The following is a 27,439-nucleotide window of genomic DNA, read 5'->3' on the forward strand; positions in this document are numbered from 1 at the left end:
TATTACTATGTCTAGGAAAATATTTAATTGGAGACCTCAATGGAGAATTCAATTTTGAGGGGATACATCGCCACTTAACATATCTAGTGAGAGGAAGCTACCGACAAAACCAATTGGTCTAGGAGATAAAGAAAATTGAAAATAGGAATCCAACGAGGACTCTTAATATGGTGAGGACAGAGAAGTGAGAGTTGATAAAGGAGTTGAAGGAGAGAGCCCGATAGGAAGGGAGATAATATAAACTAAAGGGGAAGGGGGGAATAGGTCATTGCCAATCGGTAGAGGATTGGACATAGGGATGACTCCTTTCGACGAGAAATTGACAATATTTAGCAGCCTTTAACTTGAGCCCATTGGTGATATAGACAAATGCTCCATCAATTCCTTTGAGACACCATTGTTTGATAAGGGAAGGGATGTATGTACCAAAGATACCTTGAGTGAGGAATTAACATGGCAACCCAAAGTAATATAAATCTACATCCTATCATATAGGTCATTAGTATGATATGGTCTATGGAATCGAACTCCGTGACTAGGGCCCCACACATAGAAAAATATAGAAGAGTAGGTAGAAACCAAAAGGAAAATCTTATATCCTTATAACTTAATGGATAAATTATCTTTATTTTGTAAAAAAATAATTAAAATATTTTAATTTTATATGCTTGTCTTTATTTATTATTTTTTTGACCTCTAATCCTATGTTTTCATACAAGAAAGTGTATTTGTATCCAACTTTTATATGAATTTGAATTACTATACAAAACTTCTTACATATTTTAAACCCATTAATTAACGCAATCATAATTCGCAATATCTTTTTTATTTATTTTTAACAATATGACAAAAATGATTTAAATACTTCACCATTTTAAATACCAATTAGGATGAAGAGTTTGTAATTACAAGACAAGAGATTTGCATTCCATCACCACAGAGAACCATGCCATACAACAAGGTATTAACAAAGCTCCTCATAATTAAACTTGAATATTTTTTAGATTCATTAATGTTTCCTTGAATATATGTATATTCCTTCTTAATGAAGTATGACAAAACTAAATAGAGAATTTTAGAAAATGGCTTGGCATATTAGACTTAAAAATTCCTAAATATTTTACCCTGCTTTAGTGAGCACAGATATAACTTTATAATACATTTTAGTTTATTTTTTTTCTTATTTAGCTTAGTTATTGGAAAACCATGTATAATACACAATTGCAAATAAGCATAATGTAAGGCTAAAACAATTTCTTAGATTGCAATATGATCCTACAAAACATGTTGAAAATAGCAACAAGAAATGCTAAATATAGAAGTGCTAAAAATAGCACTACTATAAATAGCATTTCGGGATACATTCCAATTTTAGTTAGTCCTTGAACTAAAATTTGAATTTGATCTTAGCAGCTATTCGAAAAATAATTAATTAGTTCATATTGAGTTAATTAGTTGGAGAAAATCAAACATGAAGTCTATGTGAAGACATGCAACAGTTTTCTCTTTGATTGAGGAAGTTATCCCTTAATTAAAGTGATCGGGATGAGTTGTACTTTGAGTCGAAATTAGTTAGCTCGGTTAACTGAGTTAAGTCCAGTTATATTAGTTCCAAGAGTTTGTGGAACTAATTGTGAGTTCAGTTAGTTAATGCATGCATGCATGTAACTACTTCACTTCAGATAACTGAATATTCTCTCATAAATAACTCATGCATGTCAGTTCAGTAAGAGACCCAATTGAGATCAGATGATGGGACATTGTACTATCAGTTGCAAGAATATTCCATTGAGGATATCTCTTGCATGCAGAAGGAATTCATTCCTTGGAGATTGCATAGTTACTTCTGAGTTTGGTGAGTTGTGTGAGAGGTGAATTCACACAGGTGGCAACAGAGGACCCAAGAAAAACTGCGCAAGGAAATAGGAGGCTTGGAGGACTGAGGGAAGGCATATGTTGTGTCTATTCAGTCTATGAGCAGCATTGAGGGATTGTAATCAGAGCTTGATAGCTTGTGAGCTAAAGCTTTGTGTAATCCAGACATATTTACACTTGTATGATAATACAAAGATCAAGGTTTTTTAGCTGAGGATTTCCCCAAAGTATTCTTCTATGTTCATGTGTGATTGATTTCCCATTCTCTATTATATGTGTTCTATTTGATCTTGCTCAAAATCTATTAAGCTTCCGCAATTTTGTTTGTAGAAGTAGATCAAGTATTTTGCTTTAGTATATTGCATTATTAGGTGATCTACAGTCAGAATTTCTATATGGTATCAGAGCAAAGGTGATCAAAGAGAAGAACAATATACAAAGAAGGGAGAAGTTCGAAGTTTGAAGTTCTTGATTATAGAAATCTAATTCTTATAACATCTCAAATTTCACCAATGGTGTTCAACGGTTTGAGACTTGAGTATGCCCTTGATGGCAGCTCGAAAAGGATCGCATGGAAGCTGTATTAGAGGACAATGGTTTGAAGGACTTCATTGATCAAGAAGTCCCCAAGCCAATAGCTGTTAATGCCCAAGAATGGGTGGAATGGAAGAAATGTGTGGCTAGAGTGAGGAGAATCCTTCTGGAGGGAGTTCGAGACCACAATGTCTCGAGTCTCCATGGGAAGGAGACATCATTTTCAATGTGGAAAACATTGAAGGATCTATATCGGAATAGCAGCGATCAGAGGATGTTGGCGCTGAAAGACAAGCTTCAGAAAATCAAGTGTGAAAAGGGCAACACAATCTCTACATATATGAACAAGCTCACCACCTACAGGGATGAGCTTGGAAGTGTAGGGATCATGACAACCGATGATGACATGGTGAGTCTTTCTCTCCTCGGCCTTCCTAAGAGCTAGCATAGCTACCAAGACTTGGTAAATGGAAGAGAGAAACTACCAGATTGGGAACGACTTTGGTCGGATCTAATGCAGGAGGAGATAAGAAGAAGCACCAGAGATGGATCTTCATCAAAGCAAGATGATGAAGAACATCTAGCCTTAGCGAGTAAGGCGAGGAAAGGGAAATGGAAGGTGTCCCATTCTAAATCGAGTTCTTCCCATGGTGGGAAGAAGATTGACAAATCGAAAGTGAGAAACTTTCATTGTCATGAGGTGGGCCATTATGCTACGAATTATCCATAGAAGAAATCCAAGAAGGGATCCTTGAAGGCATCAGATGGTGAGGCACTGGCCTCACAGTTCGAATTGGATTTCACCCTCATCGCATGCATGATTTCATCAATGATGTGTTTGGTACCTGGACAATGGAGCCTCATTCCACATGACTGGCGACAAGAATCTATTCAGTACCTTGGAGGAGAAGGACCTGTAGATGTGCATTGAGATGGGTGATGATGGAAAGTACCGTGTTTCAAGTGAAGGTATGGTTTTGTTTCAGAGGGAGCATGGAGCTCCTCTCACCCTGACTGATGTAAATTATGTGCCTGGTCTGAAGAAGAATCTTTTGTCCATCACTATGTTGGTAGACAAAGGCTATGATGTAGTCTTTAGTAAAGGAAAGGAATTCCTGAGGCATATTGGCACTGGACAGACCAAGAGGATTGGGATTCAAATAAATAATCTCTACAAGCTGGAGGTAGACAACTGTGTTTCATTGAGTTCCAAAGCAGAGCTGGTGCAAAGCCAAGATGTTGGCGAGTTATGGCATAGAAGATTGGACCACTTGCACCATGGGCCCTTGAAGATCATGCAGTAGATTTCTATCGGACTTCCCAAGGGAAAACTGGAGCAAATGGATACATGCAAAGGTTGTACCTTGAGTAAGTATGCAAAATCTTCCTTTCAGGATCGAGACAGTAGAGCTAGAGCAATCCTGGATCGAGTTCATATCGATGTGTGTGGACCATTCTCTACAGCCTCCACTACTAAACAAAGGTACTATGTTATTTTTACTGATGATTTTTCTCGTAGATGTTGGATCTACTTCATGTAGAAGGATCGAACCTTCTCAAGGTTTTGTGAGTTCAAAGCCTTGGCAGAGAAAGAATCTGGAAAGAAAATAAGGGACTTACATAGCAATAATGGTTGAGAGTATGTCTCTCAACAGTTTAAGGACTTCTGTGTAGCATAAGGAATTAAACAGGAGTTGACGACACCCCATAACCCACAGCAAAATGGGGTGGCCAAAAGGAAGAACAGATCGATTGTGGGAGCAACTCAGACAATGTTGCATGACCAAAGCCTACCATTTCATTTGTGGGCTGAGGCATGCAATACAGTAGTATGCTTGTAGAATATAAGCCCGCATCATATACTGGGGATGAAGACACCAGTGGAGGCCTTTTCCAGGAAGAGACCAGATGTGAGTCACTTCAGGATCTTTGGATCATTGGTTTATTGCCATGTGACCAAAGATGCCTGGAAGAAGCTCGATCCAACAGCTAAGTTGGGGATACTTGTGGGGTACACTGATACACCCCACAACTATCGGGTGTTCTTTCCTACCAGTCAGAGGACAATGGTACACAAAGATCTGAAGTTCAACGAGCAGAAAGACATGCGAGTATCACTTGAGAGGGAGCTCAAGTTGCATTGCAGAGGAGGAACTTTTGGTTCCTAAGGAGGAGGAGCCTTAGGCTGATGCAGAGCAACTGCATGTAGAGGACTGGGAGTGGAGACATCAACTCATGCAGAGTCTTCCAAAGATGGGTGGAAACACTCAAGAGAAGCTGATAGATTGATGCTGGATGCAAGAGAGAATGTGGGACAACCATCTTCTTAACGCATACAGAGGAGGTCACCCGAGCGTACACTGGTTACATGGCCTTGGTTGGGGAGTGTGTAGAGACTGAACCTTCTTCCTTTGAGGAAGCAGTGCAACAGCCAGTATGGGTTGATGCTATGGTGAAGGAGTATGACTCCATCATTCAGAACTGTATTTGGGATGTTGTCCCAAGACCGGAGGACAAGTCAGTGGTGAGTTCCAGATGGCTTTCCAAGGTAAAGCAAGCAATTGATGGTAGTGTTGAGAAACATAAGGCAAGGTTTGTTTCCCGTGGTTTCTCACAGGTTGACGGGATCAACTACGATGAGACTTTAGCTCCTGTAGCAAGGTACTCATCTATCAGATCGATGTTGGCACTATCAGCTCAGATGGGTTGGAAGATCCATCAGATGGATGTGAAGACTACATTCCTCAATGGCAAGATTGAGGAAGAGGTGTACATTGAGTAGCCGAAAGGTTTTGAGACCTTCAATCATGACTCGCATGTGTGCTGACTCAAGAGAGCTTTGTACGAGCTGAGGCAAGCACCTTGTGCTTGGTACACCAGGATCGACAGTTATTTCACCAGGTTGGTCCTCACAAAGAGTGAAGAAGATGCGAACCTTTACCACATCATGGTAGAAGGTAAGCCATTGATCATTGTTCTTTATGTTGATGATCTAATATTGAAAGGTGATGATCATTTGATCAAGTCCTACAAGGAGGACCTTGCAAGAGAGTTCGAGATGGAAGACATGGGTCTTATGCACTACTATCTAGGCATGGAAGTGTGGAAAAAGGAAGGGGAAGTGTTTGTGTCTCAAGGCAAGTATGCAAATGAGATACTCAGGTGATTCCACATGGAGAAGTGCAAGCCTATGCAGACTCCTCTAGCTGTTAACTGGAGGAAGGAGGATGCTACTTCGGGTGAGGTAGTAGCTGCTACTGTTTATCAGCAACTTGTGGGTTCATTGATGTATCAAGTGAACACACGACCATATTTGTGCTTTGCGGTGAACTAGCTAAGTCAAGCTATGTTTCAGCCTAAGAAGTTGTTTTGGAAGGCAGCGAAGCATGTGCTGAGATACCTCAGAGGCACATCTTAGTATGGATTATGGTACAAATGGACAGAGGGAGTGAAGCTTCAGGGCTTCACAGATGCCGATTGGGCAGGGAGTCCATCAGACTCGAAGAGAACTTCAGGAGGAATTTTCAACCTTGGTTCAGCTACAGTTTCTTGGTACAACAGGAAACAGAGGTCAGTTGCACTTAGCTCAGTAGAGGCTGAATACATGGCTGCCAGTCAGGCAGCATGTGAGGCCATTTGGATGCGGAAAATTCTAGTTGGATTTTTTGGTCAGAGGATGGATCAAACTGTGATCTATTGTGATAATCAGAGTTGTATCAAACTCTCTGAGAATCCAGTATTTCATGATAGGTCCAAGCACATCGATATCTGGTATCATCATCTTCAAGACTGTGTGGTGAAGAGGATCATGTTGTTGTTGTATGTTTCAGCCAAGGAATAGGATGCAAATATTTTGACTAGGGCATAGTCAAAATGCAAGTTCGAGTTCCACAGAGACAGGATTGGGGTGACAAATAATCCATTTCTTATTAAGAGGGAGTGTTGAAAATAGCAACAAGAAATGCTAAATATAGAAGTGCTAAAAATAGCACTGCTATAAGTAGAATTTCGAGATACATTCCAATTTTAGTTAGTCCCTAAACTAAAATTGAGAATTAAAATTAAAATTTGATCTTAGCAGCTATTTGAAAAATAATTAATTAGTTCATTTTGAGTTAATTAGTTGGAGAAAATCAGACATGAAGTCTATGTGAAGACATGTAACAGTTTTCCCTTTGATTGAGGAAGTTATCCATTAATTAAATTGATTAGGATGAGTTGTACTTTGCGTACTTTGCGTTGTAATTAGTTAGCTCAGTTAACTGACCTAAGTCCAGTTAGATTAGTTCCAACAGCTTGTGGAACTGATTGTGAGTTTAGTTAGTTAATGCATGCATGCATGTAACTACTGCACTTCAGATAACTGAATATTCTCTCATAAATAAATCATGCATGGCAATTCAGTCAGAGACCCAGTTGAGATCGGATGATGGGAAAATGTACTATCAATTGCAGGAATATTCCATTAAGGATATCTCTTGCATGCAGAAGGAATTCACTCCTTGGAGATTGCACAGTTACTTCTGAGTTTGGTGAGTTGTGTGAGAGGTGAATTCACATAGATGACAGCCAGAGGACCCAAGAGAAATTGCGCAAGGAAATAGGAGGCTTGGAGGACTGAGGGAATGCATATGTTGTGTCTATTCAGTGTATGAGCAACATTGAGGGATTGTCCTGAGAGCTCGATAGCTTGTGAGCTAAAGCTTTGTGTAATCCGGACATATTTCCACTTGTATGATAATACAGAGATCAGGGCTTTTTAGTTGAGGCTTTTCCCAGAGTATTCTTCTGTGTTCATGTGTGATTGATTTCTCATTCGCGGTTATATGTGTTCTATTTGATCTTGCTCAAAATCGATTAAGCTTCCGCAAATTTGTTTGTAGAAGTAGATCAAGTATTTTGCTTTAGTATATTGCATTATCAGGTGATCTACAGTGAGAATTTCTACAAAACAAAGCAGTTTAATTTAAACAACTTCAAAATAATATATTCGATAGCATATTCTTCCTTAATTAATATATAGGAAATTATCTTATAAAAATTAGTACATTACTTTAAATAAACAATAAATTAATTAATTGATATAAGAAATATTCTCTCTCTTTTTTCTCCATATCATAACGAAAATATCTTATTTTATTTACACACCCAAAGGTCTTAAAATTCTCATGAAAGTGATATAATATATTCAACAACATATTCTTTGTCGATAAATATATAGGAAAGCTATTTGATACAAATTAATGCTCACTTCAAATAGAAAATAAAATAAATTATTTAATAAAAGAAACTTCTCTCTCGTTTTTGTCCATATCGCTATAAGGAAAATATCATGTTTCATTTATTTTCACGAAAGTGACAACATCTACACTTGGCAATCCTCTAACTTCAAACGTGTACTACTATGATTAAAAGTTAGTTTTTAAAAAAATATAACATAGGATTTGAACCAACAATTTCAAAATCAATGTTGTCAACTTATCTATATCCAAGATTTGTAGAAAAGAAATTTAAAATATAAGTAAAATTGTTTTTATACTCCCTCGGTAGATGTTTTCACTATCAAAAATATGCTCCCAACAATCGAATGTAGAAAGTCCTACAACCAACATAAGAATGTGATCTAAATCTATACATTCATCATCGAATCATGTAGTGTCCAACTAACTCGAAGGGTGATTTAGTATATTTTCAATGGATTGAGAATAAATTACACATTTGAATTCATCAACATCATGCTTGTATTCGGTACTAGCTCTTGTTTTCTGGATTATAAAATTCAATGAGTCTAGTTGGCAACTTATTGGAAAACCAATATGGACTGATTTTTTTGAAAATCAAGGCCAATTTTATGAATTAAGTGTAATATGGTCATACAAACAATACAATTTATCTCAAACAACAACTTCAAACTCAAAAATTTGCTAACAATTCCTTGATTGATAGCTGGTAAAATCAATATTGTCGTTAAACTATTATACGATGGATATGTAAGTACATCCAAAGCACATCTTTTCCTAGAAAGAGCATTTGTTGGACTTTCCTGTCTTGAAAACTTTATATTTCAAATTGTATCGATCATACTCCGTTGGACCCTGAGAATATTTTCTCTCTATTCGTTTACATTGGCCTCACCAGAGTGGTCTTCAGGGATATAGTAACCCATTACAGGATCCAGCAACCAAGACCTCTTTTTCTAGCCAGCAACAAGCTTATCAATAGATTTTTTTGGCTCTGGTTGAATTAACCCTCTACTTTCTACTGTCAACGTTGCTGCCTTGTATCCGGGCCTACAAGGGAACATCAAGTAAAAGGAAACATAATCAAGTAAATTAGATTTGTATTCCCAATAAAAACTTTGATTTTAAAAGTGTGGAGATCATAATATGGTGATGGAGGGGATTTTAGTGGCATTGTGAAGGGTGCTTACATAACCTGAATGCCTAGATTTGATCCCAATTCATATCCATGCTCCCCAAATCGAGAAATAGCATCCACGGCCGCAATCTTCAGATGGAGAAGAGATCTCGCCATGAGGACATCCATGATAAAAAAGATAAATTTGAGAAATTATAAGAAGTTTGTCTTCAAATTCCAAGGATGATGTTTACAATCTAGACGATGATATATCTAACTAGGCTTATTTGGGAATGAGCAATGAACTTGATCAATTTTTCTTCGAAGCAGTAAACTATTCATGATATTTCTTTAATGTAGTCAGGTACAACAAACACCAGTGGTTGCTTCCTTTATGCATCCACTCTCCTGAACTAGGACGAAACTCAAAGTTACTACTTAATCCTACACGATGGACTCTAAGGCTGGGGAGTTGAGGGTTTTGTGGCATGGCAGTGGTGCCCAATCACTGTTACATGCTCAAGAAAACCCCAATGGAGGGATGGTTGATAAATATATGGAGCAGTGATATTGATCCAGGGGATGTATAGGGATTGAACCAGAGTTGCCCTGCATGTTGTTGCAATGGGGGACAGTGCCGACAAAGTTTCATGAGAGGTTGAGTTCATCAATCCTAGTACGAAAATGAAATAAAGAGTTATCTCATCCTTGTTCAACAACCTGTTGCAAAAATTTCACACTCAATTTTCAATTTGAAATTCCAGGCGCCAAGGTATTTGAAATCCATGGTGCAGATGTAACATTGAATGCATTTAAGTTCACATCTTATGAACCACTTTAACTGGCTTCAGATAAAATGTGAACAGAATTGAAAAGAAAGAGATGTAGCTCTCAAGTGTGGCCTGCACCTAGAGACTACACTCATCAAACATGAGAGATCACTCTCATCCACTCTATTCACAATCAATCAAAGATTACATTATTAAATAGAATACTAGGAAATAGGAAGTTGCACCCAAACCCCATAACTATAGGAACTAATCCTAAACTGGGGAGAAAGTTACAACAATGTAACCATTTTCTCCATTAATACAAAAATAATACTAATTATTTTTAACTCCCCCCCTTAATGGAGAAAGGGTTCTCGTAGATTCCTAGCATCTTTCTAAACAATTCAAATTTCACTCGTGCAAGAGGCTTTGTGAAAATATCAGCCACATTGTCACAGGTTTTACAATATACAACAGCAATTTCTTTAGACTGTATTTTCTCTCTAACAAAATGGAACTGAGTGTCTATATGTTTGGTGTTTTTGTGAAACACTGGATTGTATGCTAATTTAATGGTGCTCTAGTTGTCGCTTTTGATGGAAGTGGGATTTTTCTGTTCTTTTCCTGCATCTTTAAGAAGCCTTCTCAACCAGATCGCTTCACACGTTCCTCCACACAATGCTTGATACTCAGCTTCACATGACGACAGAGCTACAGTACTCTGTTTCTTGCTACTCCAAGCTATGATCCCGGAACCTATGTTGAATGCATAACCTGTGATGGACCTCCGATCATCCAGGTTACCTGCCCAGTCTGAGTCTGAAAAACCTGCTAGAGTAACATCAGATACATCAGTGTATAAAATACCATAATTAACAGTACCACAAAGATACCTTAACACGCTCTTTGTTGTTATCCAGTGACTTTCAAGCGGTTTTGACATAAATTGGCTCAACACACTAACAGAGTATGCCAAGTCGGGTCTGGTTGTTGTAAGATATATCAGGCTGCCAACCAGCTGTCTGTACATTGTGGCATCAACCTCCTTAGTGCCATCATCACTGCTAAATTTCAGATTCTGCTGCAAAGGTGTCGCTGCTGTTCTACACTGATCCATACCAAACTTTTCCAATAGATTTCTAGCATACTTCCCTTGGGTAAGAAAAGTTTGACCAGTATCTCTGAATACTTCTAATCCCAGACAATAGTGAAGGCTTCCGAGATCCTTCATTTCAAAAACTTGTTCCATAAGCCTTTTGATTCCTTTGATTAAATCATCTGCATTTCCTGTTATAATCATGTCATCCACATACAAAGAAATCAAAATAATCTGCCCCTGATTATTGTACTTGGTATACAAATTTGGGTCATTTAAGCTTCTATGGAAACCATACTCTACAAAGAAAGAATCAACCTTTTCGTACTAAGACTTGGGTGCTTACTTTAAACCATATAAAGCCTTTTTCAATCTACAAACAAGATGTTCCTGCCCCTGCTTTACATATCCTTCTGGTTGTACTAAGTAAATTTCCTCTTTTAAATCACCATTTAAAAATGCAGATTTAACATCAAGCTGGTGTAATTCCCAATTACATTTAGTAGCCAAAGCAATAAGCATTCTGATTGTATTTAGCTTTACTACAGGTGCAAAAGTATCATAAAAATCTATACCTTCCTGCTGTGAGTATCCTTTTGCAACCAACCTAGCTTTTAACTTATCTATACTTCCATCTGCATTAATTTTGGGTTTAAACAGCCACTTGCATCCTATGGGTGTTTTGTTTTTAGGCAGCTCAACTAAATCCCAAGTATCATTTCTAAGAATTGATTCCATTTCCTCATTCATTGCAGCTCTCCATTCCTTAAATTGACTAGCTTCTTTATAATTAGAGGGCTCTATAATGTTCAAAACTTTTGACATCAAAGCATAGTTTCTCAACTTCAATGGTAATTGAGTCTTCCTACCTGACCTCCTTGGTAGGGGACTTACCTCAAATTTGTTTTCCTCTGCAATAACTGGGCCTGCTTTTTCACCTTCTTGTTGTTCTTCTTCATTCTCTTCTTTCTGCTCATGTTCTTGCTCCCTTTCATCCTTGCTGCTTTCCTCCAACATCAATGGAATGTGCCAATCATCTCCAACATCAGCTTTCCTTTCCTGTACCTGTTCATGAAAGACTACATCTCTACTTGCAAATGTCTTACGAGACTCAGGATTGAACATTTTGTATGCTTTAAACTCTGTGCCATAACCAACAAATATGCATTTGACTGCCTTAGGGTCTAGTTTCTTTCTATCAGCTTTGGGTACATGTGCAAATGCCTTTGACCCAAAGACTCTTAAGTGGTTTACTGCTGGTTTAAATCCATATAAGGCTTCAAAAGGGGTTTTGAAGCCAAGAAACCTAGTAGGACTTCTATTTTTTAAATATACAGCAGTATTTATCACTTCTGCCCAAAAAGTATTAGATAGACCCTTACCTTGCAGCATTCTCCTTGCGCACTCTACCAAGGTTCTGTTTTTACGCTCTACAACTCCGTTTTGCTGTGGTGTGTGCGGCACTGTATACTGCTGAACAATCCCGTGAGATTTGCAGTATTTCATGAATTCTTTTAATTTGTATTCTCCTCCTTGATCAGATCGGAGAATTTTAATACTTTTTCCAAACTGTTTTTCCACCAGAGTTTTGAAATCTATAAAACATTGGAAAGTCTGACTTTTCTTGTTTAAGAAATAAATCCATGAATACCTAGTGCAATCATCAGTAAACAACAAAAAATAGTATGCTCCCCCTAGCGACCTTGTCTGCATGGGACCACATACATCAGTGTGCACTAGCTCTAAGATTTCTGTTTGCCTCCTCCTATCATGCACAGGGAACTGTTCTCTGTGCATCTTTCCTAAGGCACAACCATCACAGTTTAATTGAATGTTACGAAAGATGGGGAGACCTTCGACCATACCTTTCTTTTGTAACAACATGAGATCCTGCAGATTCAGATGACCAAACCTCTGATGCCAGAGTTGTTCAGATGTCGACTCTCCTGCAACCATGGCTTGCTTTGATATACTTTTTGCATCCAATCTGTATAGGCTTCCAACTCGCATGCCTGTTGCAACAATTTCATTCCTGCAATCCTTTATCACACAGTGAGTCTTGAAGAATTCGACATGCATATCTTGATCAACCATCATGGATACAGATATCAGGTTTTTCTTTATTCTAGGTACATATAAAACATTTGAAAGGTGACTAATTTTTCCATTTGGTAACTTAACTGAAATCACCCCATGACCTTTAATCTGATATCCATTATCATCCCCTAGATATATTTTTGATCCATTTATAATTTCTTCAAGACTATCAAAAAATTCCTTATTACCTGTCATGTGAGAGGATGCTTCGGAATCGACATACCAGATGTCATCTTCATTCGATGCTGAAAGGGCACAGTCGACTGTGAACAGTCGAAATTCATGACTGAAGTCTTCTTCTTCAACAAAATATCCTCTGTGTTTTGGATTTACCTGTCTCCTCCTTGCCTCATCAGCCTGCTTCTTATAATAACAATCTCTCTGTATATGACCCTTCTTTCCACAATAAAAGCATTTCTTTTCAGAGTGATTTGCAAGCATACCTTTACGACAGTGATGTTTGTGTGTTGTTCCTCCTTTCTGGACTGATTGCTGCTGTGACTACTTCCCTTTAGATAGTCATTGTTTTGCCACCAGCGCGAGATCGTCACTTTGGGGGTTCAGATTCAGGTTCTGCCGTCGCTCTTCCTCTTGCTGCAAGATCGCAGTGAGATCATCAAACGTGGGTGTCTTCTCCCTTGCCGAGACTCCAGTGATGAAGGTTTGGAAATCATCACGCATCCCATTCATTGTGATTGCAACAAGATCTTCATCAGCCACTACCACTCCAATGGCCACCAATCCGTCTTTAACATCCTTAATTCGCGCGACAAATGCAGTAGCAGACTCCCTTTCGTCCATCCTCATTGAAAATAGCTTGCTTTTCAGAGCCAAAACTCTGTTTGTATTCTGGGTTTCATACAGATTCTTGATTTTCGTCCAAATCTCTGCGGACGTTTTACAGTCTCTGATGCGTGCAATGACATTGTCTTTCACAGACATTTTCAACAGGAATTTGGCCTTGTTTTCTCGTTTTTCCCAATCTTCCTTCTGTGTGGTTGTAGTCGGCTTCTGCTCATCGCCTGTCACTATAGTCCAAGCATTCGCACCTTCGAGCAGGGTCTGGATCTTAAACTTCCAATTCGTGAAGTTAGACCCATTGAGTTTACCAGACTCGTTAAGGTAAGATTCCATCGTATTACTCATTGTGAATCTACTTAACAACAAAAACAATACCTGTCAAATCAATCTGTCACCTCCGCCACCGATCTGCAGTGTCTGGCACTCCCACTCCAATGAGAAAATTCGGCGTTTCCAACACAGCTGAAACAATGATCTGATCACTATTGATCCGATCCACCTCTCCCGGATTGATCTGCCACTTCGCCGATCCTGCTCTCCCTGCAGATCGGCAAACGAAGTCGAGGTTTCCCGCATATCTCCTCTGGCGCTTTCCCGATCTGTCTCTCCAAGACGGATCTACAACTCCGCCGATCTGCATTGTTTGCAGACTGCCAAACGAAGTTCACGCTATTCACAGATCCCCTTGGCGCTACCCCGAGCGAAAAATCCGCGCTAATTCAAAATCGCTTAGAGTATTTTAATTGGCGCGACTTTCCTGGTAAAATCCCGTGCTAATCGGGCTTTTTGGCGCAGTTTATTCCTCAAAATCCGCGCTAATTCCTCTTCTGGTGCGACTGTCAGCGTAAAATCCGCGCTAATCTGTGCAAAATCCGCGCCTAAATTTTCGAGTCCGAGCCAGGTGTTCTGCAGTCCACCTGCTCAATCGAGCACAGAGCTTTCATGTACACACAGCCACAAAGGCACTTCAAGCGACATAGGCTATTCCAGCCACACAGGCAAGCTAGCTACTACAGGCACTTTAGCCTCACAGGTGACAAAAGATCAGACTCACTCAATCTGAGCTCTGATACCAAGATAAAATGTGAACAGAATTGAAAAGAAAGAGATGTAGCTCTCAGGTGTGGCCTGCACCTGGAGACTACACTCATCAAACATGAGAGATCACTCTCGTCCACTCTATTCACAATCAATCAAAGATTACATTATTAAATAGAATACTAGGAAATAGGAAGTTGCACCCAAACCCCATAACTATAGGAACTAATCCTAAACTAGGGAGAAAGTTACAACAATGTAACCATTTTCTCCATTAATACAAAAATAATACTAATTATTTTTAACTGCTTCAAGGAGTCAGATTCATCGACGCACTATAAATTGGGAGAGTTGTTGATTTGCTGAAATATTGAAAGTATTAATGGAACCGACAACGGAGATGGATGGGGCCCCACTAGCCACGTCAATGAGCTTGAGAAACCTGCAATCGCCTGGCGGTATAGTTGCACAAGAGTCATGATTTGTCTTAGACTTTCAACGGGGAAAAAAATTCAGGAATGGATCTGGGTGTTTGTAAAATCCTATCATTATGGATACTAAGGGATTAACAAATGAAAATTGTGTGAAGGGTAATTGTCAACAATTCCCTTGCAAAAGATGGCAACAAGGCAACTTTTCTCTGGCTCAACTCAAACATTATTTTACAATTACCATACAAGTTTAAACCAAAATTATTCAATAGAGTGCTTGAATTTGCAGGTGGTTGATAATTCTTCAATATAGACTAGATGAATGGATCAGAGTTTCTCCCCAGTTTAGTGGGAGGTTTTTCCACAGTGGGTGACTTCAAGTTACCTTCATACTTCTGAAAACCATTTCCAACAGTTTGCTTCCAATAACTGTATGATTTCAAAGAAAAAATGCAGTTCATAACTTTCGTCGATGATCCTCCCTGAAAGAAAGCTCAAGTAATATATGCGTAAAAAGGATAAACCGAGGCAATCGGTTCATTGCTTGCAAGATTTAGGCCTTCTTCCAACAGACTGTTTAAGGTAAAATCATAGTAAAAGTGTGTGAGGTGATTGATTGGTCAATTTTCCCCTTAACATTGTGGTGTGCAGAAAACAACCATGTGTATTCACTTGTAGTAACTGTTAACTTTTCCAAATCAAATGCTTCGAAGGTTGGGAGGTTCAGTTCTTGAACTAAAAAAAGGAAGTTCCTCACATTTTCAAAATACCAATAAGCCAAGAGAGGTGCTCTATCAGAAGAAGGTAATGAAAGAGTCAGACTCTTCACCACTTGGTATGAAAAAAAAATCATGTCCACATCATTTCATAGTGAAATATTATTGATTTAAAATTAGCAAAGCAATTGTTGATTTGGCTGATTGTTCGGGCTTTACTGCTTTTCAGATTTCTAAGAAGGTTATGTACAGAGGTTACATTCTGTGTTATATTTTGTAAACCCACTATTGACTCTTAAGCATCAGATTTAAGGCCATATCAATCCTCTTATGTAACTTTAATTATGATAAATAAATATTTTCCATTACGGTGAAAATGTCAAAAGAAAATGGAAGGAATGACAAAGATCAAATTGTTGTGTTAATGCAAAACCAAACTCCATAATGTTGTCAGCAATTGGACTAATTAACAACTAAAATTTCAATTGCAACATGTAAGTCACCTAAGAGTTAGGTTGGGTGGTGATTCATCACTTACACAAGCATAATCTATTGGGTGGGTTGTGATTCATACACCATATTTTGCATGTGCTTAATCATGGATATGCATAAGTCATTAGATTTAATTAATAAATACAATGAATTCAAAGAGTTTAAGAGAAACATGGGTAGGATATGCTTGTTGATTTACATTTCAATGTGTGTTATCAATCATGCGTTATCACAACTAAAACATTTAATTTCCTTGATTAAAAGGAATTAGGACTCTAATAAAAATATTTATTTAACCACTATAACATTTTCCAAAGAATGTCTCCCAATATTCATTTTAACATCCTAAAAACAATTCAATTCACAAATCTTGTCCAAAAAAAGCAGTTGGAAAAAGGAGTAAAGGCCATCAAAGGAGAGGCCGCTCAATTTCTATCTTTTCACTGTATGATTATTTATTTTATTATCTATAGGAAAAAGATTCATATATTTTAAATGGGGAATATCTAGTAAGATATAATGGTTATATTTTTTAAAGTCAATCTTTGTAGATGAGAACATACAATATTGATTAGAAATTGAAAGGATATCAATCAACAAGAGATAAGAGATCCATTTATTGCATTGAGTCACATTTTTTTTTATGAACAACAACACTAAATCATTTCAAAATACTAGTGAACGGTTAATTTCTATATTGTAATATCATCCATTATAATAGTTTTCCATTAATCTAATTGGGTAAATGAGTCAAGTTTTTTATTTATTTGAGGAAGCTATTCTATATTCTCAATTTGATGGTGTTATGTTCATATTGACAAGTATAATACTCTAAAGTTAATCAATTAATGGGCCTAGATTGCAGTTTTGTGGAAGTGGTCTCATAGTTTGAGCAATTTAATTGTTTTTTTTAATTAATTGGTGTTGTATTACTCCTTGAAAGGCTCATAATATTAAGATGATGAAATTTAAAAATGTTAGATAAAATGTGCATGTGTTGTTGAAATTACTACAATTTAACAATCTTACCACATCTCTTTCAGTCTCTTGGGTTATTGCTAGTCTTCATCAGGAACATGTATTCAGTACCTAATTTTTAATTAACCAAATAAAGTGATTATAATTTTTCACATTGTATAAACATGTTGAAATAGAGGTTCATTATATATTTAATTACAAGAGACATAAAAACTTTATTATTTAACCATTTCAACCAAATATTTTTTTGGAAAAACCTTTTCACCTCTTTTCACTAATACTATATTATTTTATTTAAACTTAAAAAAAAAACCTACATAAATTGTTTTATTTAAACTTTAAAAAAACCTACATAAATAACACACCATGTCCATGGAATATATACATTAAATGAATAATAATAAATTAATAATAATAATAATGTTGTAAATTAAGAAATTAATAAAGACTTAAAACAAAAAAAATGATACGCACGTTCCATTTACAACAATGCACCGCCAAAAAAACGATACACACTTTCCATTTACAACATATGCACTACCAATTTTGTTCAACGTTCCTTTCTTCCGTAGCATATATGAGAACATATAATATTGGCAAACCTGATTAGAAATTTAAAGGATATCAATCAACAAGAGATAAGAGATCCATTTGTTGCATTGACTTTCATTTTTTTTATGATCAACAACACTAAATCATTTCAAAATACTAGTAAGCGGTTAATTTCTATATTGTAATATCATCCATTATAATAGTTTTCCATTAATTTAATTGGGTAAATGAGTCTAGCTTTTTATTTATTTGAGGAAGCTATTCTATATTCTCAATTTGACGGTGTTATGTTCATAATGATAAGTATAATACTCTAAAGTTAATCAATTAATGGGCTTAGATTACAGTTTTTATGAACTTGTGGAAGTGGTCTCATAGTTTAAGAAATTTAATTGGTTTTTTAATTAATTGGTGTTGTATTACTCCTTGAAAGGCTGATAATATTACGATGATGAAATTTAAAAATGTTAGATCAAATGTGCATGTGTTGTTGAAATTACTACAATTTAACAATCTTACCACATCTCTTTGGGCCTTTTGGGTAATTGCTAGTCTTCATCAGTAACATGTTTTCAGTACCTAATTTTTAATTAACCAAATAAATTGATTATAATTTTTCACATTGTATAAACATGTTGAAATAAAAGTTCTTTAGATATTTAATTACAAAAAACATTAAAACCTTATTATTTAACCATATTTAACCATGTCAATCAATTTTTTTTTGAAAAAACTTTTTCACCTCTTTTCACTGATACTATATTATTTTATTTAAACTTAAAAAAAAACCTAGATAAATTGTTTTATTTAAACTTTAAGAAAACCTACATAAATAACACACCATGTCTGTGGAATATATACATTAAATGAATAATAATAAATTAATAATAACAATAATAATGTTGTAAAGTAAGAAATTAATAAAGACTTAAAACAAAAAAATTGATACACGTTCCATTTACAACGTATGCACTACGCAAAAAAAAGAAACGATACACACTTTCCATTTACAACATATGCACTACCAATTTTGTTCAACGTTCCTTTCTTCCGTAGCGTATAGTAGAAGGTGATGCATGTAACTGGTGAACTAATTGGAATGGATGTTGTGAGACATAATGAGGTATGCCATGTATCCATTACATATGGGAGCCCATGTATCCATTACCACGTGCCCATCACATGTCACGCTATGTGCTATATACATTAACACTTGTCTTTCATCGTTCATTGTCCATTTACCCAAAGCATTTGGATGGACAGGTGTAGATAACAGAATTTCTGTGCTACCAAATTCCCTGTGTGTTTTATTTCCATCAGCATTTTTTCGAGCATTTTTTTGGTTTTGTGTGTTCAACTTTCTAGCAGTTACAGGTTCTGGTTTTGTGTGTTCATCTTTCTGGCAGTTACAGGTTCTATCTACGCTCATTACTTGGTGATTCACTTTATGCTAATCTGATTGATAGGATACTTGGAGATTCACTGTGAGGCTAATGATACTTGGAAGAAAAAATGAACGGAAACCACTTTTAGCATAGGTGAATTGGATACCTACAGCAGTGACTGACACTATTGAATTGGATAGTTATCTCGTGGTAATGACCTCTGCATTTTGGTTACCATTAAGGAAATGCTTATTATTTTCATGAACTGTTTTAGAAGTTGCAAGTCTCTTCTGAAATTTCTTGATTGGGGATTGCGAACTGTTCTCCCCTTTCTTTTCCACCCTACTCATCAACATGATTCCCATGTGGTAATATGTTTTCGAAATCTTACTTTTATCATTATTATTGTTCATGTCTAAATGGTTTGTTGATTGAGGTTCTTATTGTGTTTTCCTTTACAGGGATGCATGGGATATGGCCGCTGAAATTTGTCTTTCTCAGCTTCTAACTTTCAGGTAAGTTCTCGCCATGCTGAATTGTATATACAATCTAAATTTTCACTTATACCAAACTTGCACAACAAATAACACAAATATACTGCAGTCCCGGCACCTCTAAACATGATATACCCCATCTTAGATGGCGCAAACCAACATCTTCTCCTAGTCATGATATTCCTATTTCGTTTGCACTTGTGTTCATAGTTATTTTGTGAAAATGTCCTCCTTCAAGACTTCCTTCCTTCAAGATTCTCTGGACTGTGAATTTCCTCCTTTTAAATTACATTGTTCAAATTCCCTTCCTTCTTGTTTGTCTTCATAGTAAGCATCTGATCAAAACATTTGTTTTGAATCTATAAATGCGCTGCTCTTTTTGAAGGAGCATAACACCAAGATCTTCAAGTGAAACCGTGCAAGTCTTCTTTGATGGTTCAAACACCTCAATCTGCTGTCAGAGCGCCCAATTCCTTCAGTTCGACGGTATCAACAACAAGAAGTTGGTTGCAAAGTCTTCCATGTGGGTTATATAATCAACAAGTCTCATTATCAATATGTTTCAAAGCCTACAATTGTTTACAATTGTTTGCAGAAGTAGATAAAATAATCAAAGCCTACAATTGTATCAATAGGTTTCAAAGCCTACAATTGTTTGCAGAAATAGATAAATTAATCAAAGCCTACAATTGTATCAATAGGTTTCAAAGCCTACAATTGTTTGCAGAAGTAGATAAAATAATCAAAGCCTACAATTGTATCAATAGGTTTCAAAGGCTACAATTGTTTGCAGAAGTAGATAAAATAATCAAAGCCTACAATTGTATCAATAGGTTTCAAAGCCTACAATTGTTTGCAGAAATAGATAAATTAATCAAAGCCTACAATTGTTTGCAGAAGTAGATAAAATAAGATAATTTTGTTAACGTGCAAAAGTCCAATAAAGGACCACAATGTTGGTCAACGAGATTAAAAAAAATAAATATCCAACTTAAGTATAGTGGGAATGCGAAAACATCTCCTAATACAATTTGCCTATACGACACTCGATTTATTTGAGGTCTTAAATGGATACAATATTATGATTCATATAGGAATAATATGATGATTTACAGTAGAGTAAAGTTGAAGTTATAGTGTGCATCGTCATCACATTCTTCAAAGATCCTCCACAGCCTTTGCTTCACTGAAACGTTCTTTATGCAAAATCTCCATTACTGAAACGTTCTTTATGCAAAATGTCCAAATGGAATAGCTGTCACCATACTAGGGAGTGCTTGGTTTCTTTGAAGAATACCCACACAACATGAATCTACAAAAATTTATAAAAATAGAACTACCACTGCTCTAACATCCATTATCAATGACAATTTTCAAGAATCGATCATGGCTTTGATAATTTAGGACTAACAAAACTAACGTGGCCCTGAATCAGGGTATCTAGGATCAAAATAGATTGTTGGAAAATGGAGGAATGTTTAATATGTAAAGGTTTGTTTGTTGCTGCATAACTCCACACTTTTCAGGGAAAGGTCTTATCACATGGGCTTATCACATGTTTCACAGTAGGATAATAACACCCAACCTTTTACTCTATTACTAGTGTATGTTGCAAGATACACAACCTCTTTAATAGGGTATGGTTGTCTCTATGATAATCATAAATCATAACAATTCTAGTTTCATACCCAAATCATAAATCATAAAAAACAGTAGTTATATTCATCTATTAGAATTATATTCATTGTGATATTTTCTTCAATAATTTCTAGAACTAAAATATATTTCTATATTTTAATCATTTGAAAGAAATACAAAATTCCTTATGTATTTAATACAAAATTTCTTATGTATTTAATACCAGAAAAGTAAAAGTATAGATGTAAAAGATATTGAATATAATTTTTTTTAAAGATAGGATAATAAATTTTATAATCATAAAGACATTTTTAAAACACCATTCATAGTGAATCTAATTCTATTTTTCACATCTGCATAGAATTAATAACAAATATTTATGGAAATAAGACTCAAATTACTTCATAGTTTAGTTAAATAACTACCACTTTGCTAGAATGGACTAAGATGTGGAAGAACTTTGGCCTTCACAAATGTTGTTGATAGTAGTACTTGTACTACACAACAAATGTGTTAGATTTGATTGGAATTTGGGAATGGAAGTAGAGCCCAATAAAGTGTCTCTAATGTTTTGCAATGTGCTTAGAATGCCCAGCATAGTAGGTCGTCCTTGAGGAGATTCATTTGTGCAAAGCAAGCCCACATTTATCAGTGAACTAAGACAATTGAGATCCTTATCTTCTTCAATGCATCTATTAGTCCTCCTCAATATGGTAAGGGGATTGAAAAAATATCCGAATGTGCACAATATAGATGTGTCATCATGGTGACTTTTATTTCTTTATATATATTCAAAATCTTAGTCTATTATTATCTTTTCTTCGTTATTTGTTATTTTATTTATTTATGTATTATTAGTATTTCATTTATTATTATTATTATTATTGATATTATTAATACAACGCATTACATGCTACCCCTCTTTAAGAAAATTCGTCCCAAAGTTAATATATTCATTTATTATTTGATTTATTTATTACCCCATGTTTGCCTAACACCCTCTGATGAACTAGTATACCAACAAGAATCAAAAGCTACATTACAATATGGGGAAAACCAGAGGAATCTAAAGCCTCTTTCCCAACTTTCAGAATTAGGAATACAACCTCTTTAGTTTATATCATGGCACCAAGACTCACATAGGGCCTTAGACCTCATTTGCCCCAAGGCAGGCATTCGGTCTAGTATTGAATGATGCTCGATATATCACAACATTGGCCCAACTCCCTCTAGAACCAACTAAGGTACATAGCCTCAGGAATCGAAGTCCTTACACCACGTATGTACTTTGGCATCCCAATCCAATTCTAGGCACTCGGCCTCCTCAAGATGGTCCCATAGCTCCTCAAGAGCTATACATCAAGAGTCATACAAGAAAACAAATTGGCATATGTTGTGTTGATTTAGTTTTTCCCCAACCCATATGGTTTACACATTCTCCCTCATAGGTATGGGCTCCCACCAGATCATCAAATAAATCTTCCCTCTTGGTTCGTTTGTGGAATTCGTGTGAATCACCACATCTCAACATGTAGCCAATGCATTCATTATAACATCATAATAAAATAATTCACATGCCAACTCTTGTATGCCATGACGAAAATACAAAATCATTGTTATCAAAACATTTTGAATAGTAGAAACTTCATGCTCATGCATGTCATAATATATTAACCACATGCTTCACATCCTAAAATACCATCATAATAACTGGAAGCACATGTCAATATATCCTCATATCATATCATCATAAATATGAGAATCATACTTATCAAATAGAGATCAATGATACGCTATAGCATTCTTATCATGATTCATCAGGAAAATCAATCTCATTTTCTTATATAAAAAATGAATACTAATGATGAAATACACTTATTCAACATCCCTCTAGGATCTAGGTTATCTATTAATACTATTAGTTTCATGTTTTCATCAAGCTTATAATGTATTTTTCAATAGTCTTTTCTTGTTCCTTCAAGTAGAAAGTTGACAATTTAACAATAGGTCAAGTCATTTAAGTACATCGTTAAATTTCAAGTGAGTCTCATCATCTTCAACCTGAATATCTAGTCATGTTTTCTTCCCTCCCCAAGGAAATTTAGTGAATTCATCATTAAGATGTTATTGGTTGTACAATCATTCCTTAAATAATCAATATCAAAATTAAAAATTCATGATCCTTCTCAAGGTCTCCTTATAAAACATGGAAAATTTTAAGGGCTAATATTCATAGGTGGGCTAATTTTCCATGATTTTTCAAAAAAAATGATTCGTCAAATTTCCATTTTCTCTAAAATTTATTTGCCCCCATTTTATAATATACAATTATTTTACCTTAAAAGTCACTAAATTTTTATAGAGAATGATACGAAATCATTAGAAATGTGAATATTTTTAGAAAAATATATCCAAACATTTTACACTTTGCATGTTAGGGACTAGTAAGATTCGCCAAGGTTTCTAAACATTAAGAAAAAATTCCTTAAAATTTTCCTTGTTATAAAATTTCTTTCAACATTCATTCTTATGCTTCAATTGTTATCTTTAACCATTTAAACCTTTGAACATTTTCCCATTTTATCACTTGTCATCCCTAACCAATTACAAGTTTTCATAACCCCCTATCTTGTCATTTTAAAATACTATGACATTCACCAATCACTAGTCTACATTCACCAATCACTAGTCTATATCTTTAATAGACATTTCTCTTTGAGAAATATCTCAAATTTATGTTTTATCTTCTTCATTCCCAGTATAAAGGAACTCATAGGTGTATCACTACTTAATCTAATGTCACTATACTTCCTAAGTAGTACCTTAAATTAACCTTCATCATTATCATGATCATTTAGCTACATTAGTTGATTGAAATTATTCTCTTCTTGATAAAAATTGTCCTTATTTAGACCTTATAGTGATCTTATTGGGTGCTCCATTTTTGGAAAAGCAATTTTGGAAAATTTTGAGTAGGTTTTGATCGGAAAATGGTTGTGCGAGAGATCACTGGAAAAAGGAAAATGAATGGTTGAAACAACCAAATGCCGAGAATCATGGGAAAGAGGCACACAAGATAAATGAAAAGGTATTTACGATGAAATATGAAGAGGCCTCCAAAGAAGGATAAGATCACAAGAGAAATGAAAAGGAAACTATGATCATATTTTTAGAGGTTGCCAAATAAGGATGGACACACTAGAGTTTGAGAGAATCCAAGGTGATCACGAACAAATAAGAGAGTGAGATCACAAGAAGAAAAGTTATAAATCCTGAAGAGGAGATGGCAAGAAAAAGAAGAATATTGGGAGTCTATGACGAAATGTTTTGTTTCTTGAAGACTTACTTGCTTTTTATGATCTCTCTCTCTAAATTCTATTATGTAACCTGATCCAATAGCGATTAATGTTCTTTATTGTGATAAAGAGCATGTCATGATGTAATGATGTAATGATCTAGTCGTTAATGGCGTTAGAAAATTAAAAAATAAGAAATATTTTCTTTATGTTGATAATTATGTGTGATATTCTTATGTTCTTATCAACTTTCTTGTGTTCTTCTTTTATCTTAGTTCATCAAGAAATTATGAAAACAATAGAATAGAGATCAAAGACACTAGATGTAGGGCGACAACCAGGGAAAAACACTTTCTAGGGGAAAACCCATTCAAAAACTCTTATTTAATAGTTTCACACGATAATCGAAGACTCTTGACCTAGACACAAACTTCCTCCACAGCAAGTCAAGCCTTTCTTCCTTTTGTAGGTAATAATTCTTTTAGCAATAACTTCAACCTAGTAGAAACAACTCGCAGCAACAAACAAACTTTGATCTAGTAGAACTTCGACCCAGTAGTAGCCCAACAAAATCTTCAACCCAACAATTAGCCCAACAAAAACTTTGACCCAACAGCTAGCCCAGAAAAAACTTTGACCCAGCAGAAACTTTTTCCTTCCAACAAATAACCCAATAAATCCACATGAGTGAGAGAGAGACAAACCTTGAAACTTTGATCTTCCTTCTTCCAACGACTTTCCTCCTTCTGCAACTTCACACTTTTTCTGCTCTTCCTTTTAGATATCGAACTTGTGAGTGTGAGTGTCCTCCAAACAAATTGAACTGCTCCAATACATATGCTTCCGGTGAGGTCAAATTATCCTGTTTGAGGCTGACTTGATCTCCTTGAGGCTGACTTGGTGTGGAGGTGAGAAATACCTTATTTGACACAATAAATATTTTTACATGATTCAAAATCCCAAGAAGGGTCTCTTTAAATGGACAATGACTCTAATGACTTAGTATAAATCCTATAAGTCCTCAATGGGGACTTTGACTTAAAACAAGATGACCCAAGCATGAAACCCTTGCTTTAAGAAATCATAATAATAATAATTTCTTTTTATTTCTTTTTATAAATATATTTCATTATGACTCAAATACAATTTATGAAGAACGAACCTAGTTACATTCTTTAGTACTCCCTCTTAAATAGGGAGCTATTCATACATACATATACAAGTACATTGGATATCTCAAAATGCATGAACCATCAATAGTTTAGGCACTTACTGTACCACAAACTAGATTCCTGACTAGAGCAATATATCTAGGTGGGACTATGATGGGCTAAAGCTTTCAGCCTCTCTAGGTACCATTAGGCTTACTTTCTAACCATCACCTTAGGGAACTAGGTGTGTAATGCAAGGTCTGAGCTCTATGACCAACACCTTAGAAAATGTATTCTAGGATATGTGTAGAGATCGACCTTAGCAAAGGTATTCCTCGTCATCTTCTTATAAAACATGAAAACTTTCACTGGACATGGGTGTTAGGCTATGAGAACACAACTTTCATATGCCAAACATGTTTCCAGATAGGACATTTGCATAATTGTTTTACACAAGAAAAAAATGTGCCAAAAAATAAAGAGGTAATCTCTTAAGAAAAGGGGATGGAAATTCCCTAACAATTTAGAAGATGAAAAAGAAGACCTCAAGGAAACTCATCCAAATTTTGAAGCATAGTCTCAACATGGAAGTTAGTTAAATGGTGGTGAAGGTGATAGGTTTGGATCAGTGGATGTTACCCATAATGCTACTGAATCAACATATATCATATTACCATAAAAATAGAAAGTGGAATTTACCAATGGAAAAATATTCAGGAGGCATAAAAACATCTCATGGATCTCAAAGCTCAAACTTAGAAAAGTATATCCCACTATAAACAAATGGTAATTGAATAGAAATAGTAACAAATTCTAATCATTGTGTTTGGTGAAAGGCCGGGGGAAAAAATGGAAAGAAGAGGACTTATGTATGTTAGGATATTCCGACACATAGGATATAGTTAAGTTCAACTTGGTCTAGTTTAGAGTTAGGTATAGAGTTAGGTAAAGTGTGTTTCTTTACCGTTGTACATATTGTAACTTACAATCTGACGGTCACGATATGTAGTGATCCGACGGTTCATTCTCTCCTCGGTATTACCGACACTTGATCCGTGGCTTGACACCCGATTGGTCCATGAGTTCTATTTAAAGCGCATGGAGGGTCATTGTTCGGGTAATCTGTGCATGAGAGAAGCTTATGTAAATTTTCATTCTTTGATTAATAAATTGCCTGTAGTACCCACGTTGGGACAGGCCGTGGACTGTTTCCCTCCTTGCACTCTGAGGGTTTTAACCACGTCAAAAATACTGGTGTATTGATTTGAGATCTGGTTGTGAGCGGTGTCCTTTTGGTGTTCTTTCTGAGGAACTTACCCTGTAAATTCCTACATGGTATCAGAGCTATTTGAGGGCCGCGTCCGTTGGTGATCCAAATCTGAAGCCGGTAGAACTGCATGCGGCTGTCGTTTCCTAGATCTGCTGTTTCTGACTGCTTTCGGGCCGAGAGGACTGCTTTGTTGCGTTCGGAGCATCTGTTCCAGTGAGGAACCCCTTTTGTTTCACGCGAAAAGGTTTCCGGTAGCCCTAGCTACGTCATTTTTCAGATCGGGAGGTATACAGTGTTTTTTTTGCAGTTTACTGTTATTTTCTCTCTGCTTATTTCGGTTTCGGTTTATTTAGCCTTTTTTTTTTAACCGGATCTATACCTTTCATTTCTGTGTATGCTCTTTGCCCTGCGACTCTGTGCGATCTGGGCAAATCAGAAACAGAAAGGAAGGATTTTTCTCATGCGTAT

At 36.0% G+C, this 27,439-nt stretch overlaps 1 long non-coding RNA gene across 1 annotated transcript; it reads left to right on the plus strand.

The window, feature by feature from the left end:
- Positions 1–18,977: 18,977 nt before the first annotated feature.
- LOC149173840 (uncharacterized) lies at positions 18,978–20,424 on the plus strand. The gene is made up of 4 exons (XR_016259709.1): positions 18,978–19,037; positions 19,204–19,332; positions 19,584–19,637; positions 20,002–20,424. It is a non-coding gene; the product is annotated as an uncharacterized LOC149173840 (long non-coding RNA).
- The last annotated feature ends 7,015 nt before the right edge of the window (positions 20,425–27,439 follow it).

Source organism: Pinus tabuliformis, chromosome 4_2, assembly GCF_031772625.1.
Source record: "Pinus tabuliformis cultivar Carrire ecotype Pingquan chromosome 4_2, CPIR1, whole genome shotgun sequence".
NCBI classification, from domain to species: Eukaryota; Viridiplantae; Streptophyta; class Pinopsida; order Pinales; family Pinaceae; genus Pinus; species Pinus tabuliformis.